Here is a 12020-nt window from a genome sequence, read left to right as displayed (position 1 = left end):
CAGCAAAGGAACGAGTAAAGGTTTATTCCATGCTGAAAAGAGAAGAAAAGAAACACAATGTTTTGACCGCGGAGCCTTCTTCAGGTGTGAAGGCTCCACACCCAAAGTGTTCTTTTCTTATCTTTTCAGCATGGAATAAACCTTTACCTGTTCCTTTGTTTCCTACAGCTAGGTGAGCCAGGTTGAATACACTCTACAGACTTCCACCCTCTATCTCACTCATGAGCACTTAACCGAACTGCTGAAGAACTGGTTCTGTTGCCCTGTTTATTGGAGGGGGAGAGGGGCCCCATTGGACATCTAACCAACAAACTCACCCCCAGCAGATCCTTCAGACTGAACAGTGAAACATCATCCGGAGGCACAAATGGAAACTTGGAGACGGGGGGTGTGTCAGGTGTTGTGGGAGTCTGGGACAAGCTACCCAGCCACGTTGTTGAAGGTGATACTCCAGCTTCTTTCAATAAACAGCAGGAGATCTTAGGATCTGCTCATTCCAACCACATGGACTGGGTGGGGCAAAACAGCCTCCTCTCATTTGTGAACTTTCTTTAACGTTCTTCCTACAAAATTGCAGAAAGTGAGCAAAAATAGAGCTCGTAGATCATGAGACACTGTTAGTCTGAAGTGTAACACAGGCAAAATGAAAATGTTACAAAGTTAGTATTGAATATGACCTCCCTGAGTACTAATCCAGGCTGTTGTTGCCGTTAGCAACCATGCAATCTTCATTACTCTAGTGGATCACAGTTGTGTCTTGTGCTGTTCTTGCATTATTAAAAATCATGGCTCTTAGAAATGTTTTTTTTTTACACTGAGACTGACTGCCTGTCGCTTTTTTTACACTGTCGTTTTCCCTAAATCTCTTGATTTATGTTCAGTACTGTATTTTGCTATCCTATTAAACCTATCTGCCCACTACTTAAAATCTAAATAACATGATGTATGTGCCCCAGTGGGCACAGAATGTAAAACGCAGACTGATGCATTTTCATTGTGCCTCAGTATATTATTTATTTATTGCTAACAAAAGGTAAGATACAGGAAATCAGGATCTGTCCACAGTCACAATGACACAGTGGGACTCTGACCTTCTGCCTCTCTGTGTGATCACAGAATTGCACCGATCTGGTGGCAGTCCTGCGATTTGGAATCAGTTTAAGGCAAAATCAAATTCCTGTTTTTAAGTGCCAACACACATGTCAAGGGGAAGCAAAATACCGAGTATTTCAACCCTGTTTTTTCTCACAATGTAGCCACCAGCCTGCTGTGAAATTATGTCAGGGAGGATATTAAAATCTAATTAGGAGGCTTCACACTGACTCGTCTTGTTTGAATTAGAATAAAGGTGTTGATTAAAGTTGATTTTTCAAGCTGAAGAAGAAGTTATCAGTTGTGAGTTTATACACCTGCGGTGTCCTATTTTACAACATTTTATGTGGCTGGAAAGCCCAGTCTGTCGAGATGCAATGCAGAGGGAGAGCCACTGCCAACAGAATCACAGCCTGCCACACAAAGGAACAATAAACGTGTGCTGAACTCTCCCTTTCAAATAACAAGTGGCAGACACGACTACAGTACACGCCCTGCATGCTTTGTTCCCAACAACACTGATATCGGGAGCACTCACAATCTTTGTCATTTCTAACGCGCCCGCTATCCACATCAGCGGTGAGGAAAGGTCTTCCCGATGAAGAATAAACGCACATACAGTACAGAGAGAAACCCTGAACTCTTATTCCAAACAACCTCTGCTTCACCCAACCCCCACCTGCTGCGCCGGGTCGGCCCGCGAGGCGCTGCCATCTGGGCCAGCCTGCCGGTGCCAGCATCGATGCCCCTTCATTCACATCATCAGATCTCCGAGGGGAGGGGCCGGCCATGGCTGCTGTCTGCGCCCGCGTGGAACAACACAAATTCCAAAACCGTTTTACTCGCCTGAACAGGGAGTTTTAAAAAACGGGGACAACCAGGACGCTTTTCTGTCAGGATGGTGTCTGGCAATGCTTACCTGTGTGCAGATAACTTTTGAAAATTAAACAGAGTTTAATACTGTATTGTGTGATGAAGTCTACAAAACAATTTCTGTGTTCTTACAGGTATGGTCATAGTTTTCTTTCACAGTCTCAGTATTTACAACGTCAGACAAACTTTAAGCATACCTAAACACAACCTGGTGGTGTAGAGGGTTTTTTTTTTCACTGATTTGGATTTACACATTGACTTTAGAAATTATTTAATCTTTTTTACGTTGGAACTACTGAGGCAGTGATCTTGTGTGGATATCCTGCGCACATCAGCCAACAATGATGTGGTTTCTACTGCATAAAAGACTTCACAGATATAATGCTCATTACTGCACTAGGAGTTTTTTTTCCCTCTTTATCTTGGCCTTGCTTAGGAAACATCATAAAGTTCACAAGCAAGAGCAGTCTTTCAACCCCCATCCAACCTGTTTGGAAATGAGTAGTTAATTGATCCCAGGATCTCATCCAGACATTTCTTGAAAGAAGCCAGGTTATGTCTTCCGTCAACTTCACAGCACAGAAACCGCCCTAGTCAAAGTCACCAACGATCTCCTAATAGCTTCTGATTCTGGTTCTCTTTCCATACTCATCCTTCTTGATCTCAGTGCTGCCTTTGACACTGTTGACCATAACATCTTGCTTTCTCGTCTCGAGACTGTGTTTGGAGTCTCTGACACTGCCCTCAAATGGTTTAAGTCTTACCTCACTGATCGCTGTCACTTTGTCTCTCTCAATGGGTACAGGTCTGAAATTGGTCTTGTCAAGTCTGGTGTCCCCCAGGGCTCAATACTGGGCCCCTTGCTCTTCAGCATTTACATGTTCCCACTTGGTCAGCTTTTAAGATCACACGGCCTCAGCTTTCATTTTTACGCTGACGATACTCAAATATACATCCATACCAAACCCGACACTGATGTGGCTGTCTCTATTCTATCTAATTGCATCTCTGACATAAAAATTTGGATGACTCAAAACTTCCTTCATCTTAACTGTGACAAGACTGAAGTCATGCTTATTGGTACCCCCCATCAACTTCGTAAAGCCAGTCCTGTAACCCTGTCTGTAGATGGCTCTGTACTTGAGCTCCAATCAAAATTGAAAAACCTTGGGGTTATATTCGATTCTGGCTTAACATTCGACCCACATGTACAGCATACTGTCAAAACATCTTTTTTTCACCTTAGAAATATCGCAAGACTACGCCCTATGCTATCATTAACTGTGGCTGAAAAGCTAATCAACATATTTGTATTCTCTCGAATTGACTACTGCAATGCTCTGCTCCCTGGGGTATCTAAATCTACTCTGAACAAGCTGCAGTATGTCCAAAATTCAGCAGCCAGAATCCTGACCAGGTCTAGTGCAAGTGTTCACATTACTCCTATCCTGGAGTCCTTGCACTGGCTTCCGGTCAAATTCCGCGTAGACTTTAAAATCCTCATGCTCACCTACAAGGCTTTACATGGCTTGGCACCTCAATACCTGTCTGAACTTTTATCGCCCTACTCCCCACCTCGCAACCTCCGCTCTTCAAATTCTGCCCTCCTTACTGTCCCCCAAGCCCGTCTACATTGTATGGGCGACAGGGCCTTCTCCTGCTATGCCCCCAAGCTCTGGAACTCTTTGCCCAAGGATATTAGAGAGTCACCTTCTCTAAACTCCTTCAAATCCAGACTCAAAACCCTCCTTTTCAGAAAAGCCTTTACTTAACTGGTTCCATTCTTCACCCCTCTGCTCTTCTTAATACCATCTTCCACGGTCTCCTCTATTGTTATTGTTGTATTGTTGTAATTATAATTGTGTCCTGTCTTGTGAAATTTTCTTATTTATTGTTGTAGTCTTCTTATTTATTGTTATTGTCATCCTGTAAAGCGCTTTGAGAAGCCACCTTTAAAGGCGCTATATAAAATAAAGTTTATTATTATTATTATGTCTTTCGACAGCATGGCTGGGGAGCTTGTTCCACACTCCCACAAACCCTGGACTGTACCAGGTTGCTCTTTTTCTGACTGATTCCAGATTCCGGAGCTGCTGTATCTTATCTACAGAATAATGTGGTGATCCCCATACTGTATTTTAAGTTGCATACAATACTGTGAATGAGTTCTTGCTTGTGTTTTTATTTTGCACCTCGTATTTGGCCTCACTTCAGAAACATCGAGTGAGGTGACGTCCAGATTGATCAAGTCCCTGCCGGGAGGCCACCTCCCCTGTGGCTGTGAAATGGATGAGTGGGTCTGAGGTGTCAGATGGAGGACAGCAAGCCTTCCGAATGTCAATCTGCCCGAGTTGTGGGATCCTATGGTTCTGGCCCACTCATGAGTTTATAGAGCAGGCTATTAATGCATTAGCGGGGGATTCTACCAAACCTGCAAATCACCTTGAATAAGCACACCCCTGTTTTTTGGATTAAACCTGCAGTGAATTCTTGAACACAAAAAGCACATGTGTTATAATCTTTTACAGTTTAAAAATTAGGCCCCCTGTGAAATGACTTCTTGTGATTAACAGGTGCTTAATTCATTGACCCCAAAAAAAAAAAAGGACTTCAGGGAGCTGTTTTCTCCAAACCTGTTTTGGGGTTGAAAAGAGAAATTTGAAAATAAAAAAACACAGATAAGAGATTTTAAATTGACAGCTGCTATGGCCAAATTTCGCAAACATCTTCTCTTGCAGGATCACTGCAAAATTGTTGAGTGGTACAGTTAGGATTCAACCTCCTGCTGGCTACAGCAATAGACACCTGTGTTTTATAAGTGTTAGGGCGAGATGCCGTCCAAATAGCTGGACCCTGTGTGGCATGTGTCCGGAATCCAATGGCAAACAAACCCGTCAAGGGAAATCCGGAAGAGCGAAGTCAGAGATCTAAGTTAAGGTCAGCAGGCCGAGAAAGACGTGTCCGAAAGAGAGCGCAGAGAAGGCAGCCGAGCGAGAGCAAGCTCTAGCCAGAGACTCCAAATACCAAGCGTGGAAGTGAGGGAATTGAGGGTTTAAGGAGTGAGGGAAACAGGTGTGCTGAGTTAGTGAAGTAACGAGGCTTAATTAATGACAGGTGCCAGGCGTGGTCGTAACAATAAGCAGAATATCTGTCTCTTAACAGGTTAAACCAGCACAGTAGGTTCTATAACAAGAGTAGAACATTGCTTAAAAACCTTAACTACTCTGCTTGCAAAACAACTCACCTATTAATTGGATATGGGTCCATTTCAGTCATGCGATAGTAAAAGAGAGAGCTTCAACCATTAGTACTTTCTCTTGTTTTTCCCCCAGAGTCTTACCTCCTATGCAATACACAATTTACACCACTGACAATTATGTTTCAGCTTTTAAATCACCTGCAAAATCTCAAATGTTTAAGAGGTCATCTCATACCATTTTCTGCAACTTCCTTAGCCCAGGGGACAACATGACACACAAATGTCAGCACCCAGGTCTGAATTGCCATTATCAGCTGAAGATGCCAGCATCTGCACCGTGATGATTGTTTTCTTAATTGTTCCCCAGCTGTGTCTTCTGAACGGCAAACCAGTGCGAAAGTGACTCTATTACGGCTGTGTGAAGACGTGTGAAAATTGCTTCTGGGAGCAGAAACGGCACCGCTGTCAGCTGCAGTTCTGGTGCTGTGGGTGCCAGGCTCTTGCAATGTTTAAATCACTACAAACCGCACACCGGAAAAAGCTTAAAATGTTAAGAGGTGAAATGCAATGTCCATGGATCAAGTGCAAATGTACTGTTGTAAATTTGCAAAGCCATGACACGTTATTAACATTCAGATTCATTTCACTCTTGCACGTTTGCTTATTCCTGGACATTTTGAAAATATGTCCTGCAGGTTATAAAGTACACTGCTCTGTCTCTTTTTTTTAATTTAGTGAGCTTTTAATGCTATGGAGGATTTCCAGAGAACAAAGAAGCCATAATGTTTTGCTATACAGTAATTCTCAGAGAATTGATCGTTAGTAATAAACAGCTTTACTAGTCAGAATTATGGATTTTTTCCTCACCGCTATTTTTCTGAGGATGCACAGACATGCTTCTCTCAGTCCTCACTGTCCTGTCATTTTTAATTGAGGCTCTGTGCTGCAAGACTCTGCCATACTGAGACTCGTGTCTGAGGGCTGCACTGGGCCCAGTTATCGCAAGACACTGAGATTAGGAGTCCCAGTGGAGCTCAGCGAGGAAATTGGATTTTCATGTAATATAAATTAAAAATAAAATATCTCTGAAGGCGAGACACAAACAGTGTAGATGACAACAAAATCTTCAGTCTACAAAAATAATGAACCCCAGTGGACTGCACCTTCATAAAAGGTACAGAAATCACAAAACGATGCATGTCAGGGGCACACTGGGCAGTGCTGTCACTTCACAGCTCCGAAGCCCTAAGTCTGACTCTGTCTGTTTTGAGTCTGCATGGTTTTGTTTTCTGGGTAGTTCAGTTTCCTCTTGGATCTACAGTCAGAGGCACGTGGTCTAGGCTGGTGATGTCTCTAAAGCACCTCTTCCAGGGTGCAGCCGTATACTCCAGTCATGCCCTGTGTCTGCAGGGCTGGGCTTTGTCTCACAGCTACCCTTCAGAGACAGAGCAGCTACTGAATATGAGTGGATGTCAGCTGCAGTATTTGGATGCTCCACTTATTTATTTTTAATTATATACCGTTAACAATCGCACTACTTTCAAACACCTGTGTTTCTTTTCAGACTCCGAGTGCTGGCTGTCTGCATGAAATGTGTTCCTTGTCTTGCTCTGCTGCTGCAGCACGGCCACACACCAGCCAGGCAGGTTCACGGGACGCAGCTCCGGAGAGGCTGCGACGATGCAGCTGAAGCAGTGCTGACAAGGAGAGCGAGAGAAGGAAGGAACCCACAGACTCGAACACTCCTGGCCCGGACCACCTTCCCCTTTAGTCTACAATCAACTTAACGCCCGCTGACGATGAAATCTCATCAAGAATCTGCAAACCTTTGCTACGCGGGGACTGTGGCTTGGGAGGCATAAAGTTCCACCCAAACCACTGTCTCACCCCCCACCCAGCAGAGGACAGCCCCCAGACCTTCTCCTTCGCCAGAGTTAGCCAGGCTCACTCCTTCCTCCCCCCACCCTATTTAAGGAAGGAGGAGATTTCTCTCTCTCTTTCTTTAGCCGGTGTTTCCAGTTTAATGCACCCCTCTCTGTGGCCAGCACCCCTCCTGTACCCTTCCAGGGCAATGAACCTATCATCCGGTTCTTCTTTTAAAATTAAATGGCAGATCAAAAACTATTAAAGCCACACACTGTGTGTTTCACTATCCCTATTAGCAATAAAAATACATTCACTTGACAATACCACTGCAGCTGCTGCTCCTGCCTGCCCTTCCACACCTGCGGAGGCAGCTGGGAAGAGAGAGACGCTGCAGTATGGCGACGTGCTCAGAAGGACGAGGAGGAAGAGCTTCAGAAAGCTTTGAGGTTATTGTTCTGAAGCTCCACCCAGGACGAGCCCAGGCCGTGACGTTGCCACCCCCACCCCCACATGGCTTAGAATTTGCTATGAAGCACAAAGCAAAGACGACAGAGCTGTGGAATAAAGACAGAACTTGACCAAAGTGATGGAAAGGTTAAACTGTAGAGAAATAAAGGGACTGTAGGTCAGTTAATGTAATGCATGGGCACCTCTGGAACTGACTCATCTATCCATATTACTGATATAACTAATGATGGCAGCAGCAAATGAATTCTGAAGTTTACAGAAGCATTTTGTCTGCTTATGCAGAAGGAAATGCATCTATACTTATCAAGCAGCACTTTGCCATATGGCATGACAGTGACCCAACAGGGCCCAGTGACCAGTGCATCCAAGAGTTTATAAGCAGAAGAGAAGTGGGGGATCTCAGACAGACCAATCAAATCTCCAGATTTAACCCAACTGAGCAGCATTTTACTTGCTCAAGAAAAATAACTGAAGTCAGCTTACCCCAGGAAGAAGCAAGAAGTGGCCACAGCAAAGACAAAACATCTCAGATTATTCCATAATTTGACGATCTTAGTGACTCTCAGACTTCATGCCGTTTTTGCCTTAAGGTGCTATGAAATCACACATTGAAATTTACATTCTGAAATTCAGGGTGAATGTGTCTGAATACCTGAAATCACTAGGTTGAAAGAAAGTATGTATTAGTTATAATATGATCCAAAAATTATACTGTATTTATCAGTCATGTTAATGTAATGATCACAGATATTTCTTGGCTATAAAGCTAAAAAGTGTTCATGGACCCATACTTCAGGAGGGCACTGTACATGAACACTAGTGTGGGACTGTTTCTTCTCTTCAAGCTCTTACTGCCATTCCTTCCTGCTCCCACCAGGTCCTGCTCAGGTCATCGTTGCTATCCCTAATTCCTGGGCCCAGCCAGGCCCCATCACTCCCAGAGAGGGGTAACGTCACACGTGTGCTTTCAAAGATAGGTACTCTGTACCCGCCTGCAATTGTATGAGCTTGAAGCAGCAGATCACACAAAATGATTCAATTGTCACATTAACCAAGCAGTCCAAACACCTAGCAATGACAGACTAGGCACTGCTAAGGTCAAAGATTCCCCAAAGGATGCCAATTGGCATCAAGCAAGGTTGCGTTTAAGTGTTCCACCTCATCTCCAAACTAGAGCTGTATGAGCTGCGCAGTCCTGCACAGTCCTGCGTCCTGATGCACAGAGGACAGAGCCTGAGCTCCTCTCCCACAGCCTCACACTGCGCAGTCCTGCACACAGGCCCTTGACAAACAGAGAGCTCAACTCTGTCAAGTCAAGGACAAACACAGAATCCATTTTTAAATAGCACCGTGTCCTCCATAAAAACTAATGATGCTAATGCTATCAATGAATAATATTAACACACATGATTCAGTGGGGGTTATGAGGAGGTACATTTTACAACAAAATAGCCTTACCTGCCACAACCAGGCTCTTTAAAGTGAATGCTGAAGATTCTGGTTTCTGGAAACATTGTGTCTTCATAACATCAGATCTATTTGTACAACTAATAAAGATCAGTAGCTCTGGGTACAGCTCTTTCAAGCTCGCTTTCAGGATTGAGCAGCATTATATAAGGAAATAACCTTGAATATGAACATATGTTACTGAGGGGTGACTGCGTGTGACATTAGTTTTCAGTTGAAAAAAAGGAGACACATGATGTCCAGGAGATTGCAGAAAAAACCTACTTTTTTTGGCCAAGACTGGTCAAGACTCATACAGGTGACAGGAATATGCCAAGCTCTCCACAAATCTGGTTTGTATGGCAGAGAGGCAAGAGGAAACCCCTTAGTCACGAAAGACCACCTAGAGTCCTGTTTATAGCCATTATTCTATAGCCATGTGGCAAAAGGTCTGTAGTCTGACTCAATTAAAATGGAACTTCCTGGACTAAATACAAAGTATTGGCACAAACCGGAAACAGCTCATCGCCCAGAGAACACCACCCCTGCTGTGAAGCATGGTGGTGGCAGCATCAAGTTACTGGGAAGTTTCTCCTTGGGGCACTGGTCAGGACAGAAGGGAAAACCTTCTGCTAGAAAGCTGAAACTGGGACGGACGTTCACCGTTCAGTGTGACAGTGACCCCAAGGGCTGAGCCAAAGCTACACTGGAGTGGCTGAGGAACAGAAAGGAAATTGACCTTGAGTGGCCCAGGTTCCCCATTTTGTATTTATAGCTTACAGGCCTACTACCTGCGTGTAACATTCTGCACTTGTCTGCTACATCACCTGACTGGTGTTGCTCAGAGTTCTTTGAAAGATAGAAATATGAGTGCTTGACGAGAGGATAACTTTGTTTCTTCATGTTTTATCTGTCAATTGTTACGTTTTGTAAAAAGGTTGTTACTGTTTGGCACTTACTGTAAGATAATCAAAGTGTAAATCAAAATTCTGCCTCCTTCATCTGCTGCCTCCTGAAGCACATCTAGATCAAAGGATCCCATGTCTACTACTTCTTGTTCTGTTCGAGTTCTTGCTCAGAGTGTAAAAGCTCCCAAATTTCACCTTCAAGCATATTTTAAAATTTGTGTGGATTTGTCATTGGTAATTGGAATCACTTCTGAGTGACAGAAATAACTTTTAAGGAACGCTGAGGAGACACTGCAGTAGGTTATGGATGCAGAAGCAGTTGCAATGTTATGCCTGAAGTTGGGTATTTTTTCAATCAAGAACTGAATACAGAAACTGGAACAAAAAAGTCTAAACATCAAGCACTGCAATTAAAGGCATGAATTAGCTTCAGTGATTTACAGCTGACACAAAGTTCAACGTAGGACCAGGGATGGAACCAGTGGTCTAGACCCGAGCACAGTCCTTTTCGGAGTTAAATTACGTCATGCATTACCGTTAACAGCACAGATTCCTACTATTGTACTACAAAGAGAAATATCCCAAGAGATACATGAACAAATCAGTGAAATACCTCAGCACATCTGACAGAAGGAATAAACCAACTTCCGTTTTCTTCCAGCAAGGAGTAAAAAAAGATCTCATTGTTTCTGCACCTTACACGGTGTAACCCCGGCGTCCTGGCCAAATTCCCCATTGGCCCTTACCAATCATGGCCTCCTAATAATCCCCATCTATGAATTGGCTCTATTACTCTGCTCTCCTCCCCACTGATAGCTGATGTGTGGTGAGCGTTCTGGCGCACTATGGCTGCCGTTGCATCATCCAGGTGGGGCTGCACACTGGTGGCGGTGGAGGGGATTCCCATTACCTGTAAAGTGCTTTGAGTGGAGTGTCCAGAAAAGCGCTATATAAGTGTAAGCAATTATTGATTATTATTATTATTATTATTATTATTATTATTACACGACTACATGTTTCAGACAAGTCATTTGGTAATGGGCATCTAAGGGAAAACAGGAGGGACAGTGGCAGATTGTTCACCATTGCTACCTCACAGCTGCGGGGTCCTGGGTTCAGGTGCTGTCTGCCTGGAGTTCTCCCTGGGCTTGTTCCTCCAGGTGCTCTGGTTTCCTCCATCACTCCAAAGACATGCTGGCAGGTTTACTGACTCCTGGGAAAGTTGGCCCTGGTGTGAGTGTGTGTGTCTGTCCTGCGATGGCCTGGTGTCTCATCCAGGCTGGATCCGGCCTTTAACCCACTGCTTGCCGGGAGCTCTGGCTCCCTCAAGACCCCGTGAGCTGAGAGGAAAAAAAACTGTACAGTGCAGAGAAAAAGTCTGTGAACCCCTTACACGGATCCGCATCCTCATGTATTTCAGAGCTGAAACGTAGTTAGATCTTCATGAAAATGTAAACAAAGATGACGACAATTGATTAAATGTAGACACACAAATGATAGACATAGATTATTTAATTAACAAAATGATCCACATTGAATCACCATGGTCTTGCACATTTTACATTTGTAAACTATCCGTCTGATAGTGGATGGATGGAGCCCCAGATGTTTAGAAATGGTTGAGTAACCCTCTGCAGAGTGATGAGCATCAGAACAGACAAATTCCTAATGCAAGAACTTGTATATGCCTTAAAAAGTGATCTTGTCTTATCTTAGCTGCCCTTTACCTCTGAAAATCTCTTTTGATCATCCTGACGTGTCTTCACTCACCCTCACACTGAAGGCCAAACTCACAATGTTTCTGACATCATACAGAAGAGAGAGCTGCCCAGCGTCAGTCTTTACCTGTTGCCCAATTATTTAACCACCTGATTCTAAATAACACCTTAACTGTGCTAAGTAAACTAGGCATTATTGTATATAAACTGATTATTAATGATACTTTTTTTACTTCTTACATCACTGCATCTTGTTGCGATTTGAAGAAATCGTATTTCCCTAAATTAGATTGGGGGTTCACAAACGTTTTCTCAGCACTGCAGGTAAACTGAAGTGGAAGATGCACATTTAGTTTGATAAAGCGTTCTACAACGAACCCCCAACCCAAACATACTGTACGATTCTGAAACCTGGGGTTCTTTTAAATGACCGTGAGCACCGCTGCTTGC

Source organism: Lepisosteus platostomus, chromosome 9 (genome assembly GCF_059453375.1).
Source record: "Lepisosteus platostomus isolate fLepPlt1 chromosome 9, fLepPlt1.hap1, whole genome shotgun sequence".
NCBI classification, from domain to species: Eukaryota; Metazoa; Chordata; class Actinopteri; order Semionotiformes; family Lepisosteidae; genus Lepisosteus; species Lepisosteus platostomus.
Note: the sequence above shows the minus strand (reverse complement) of the source record.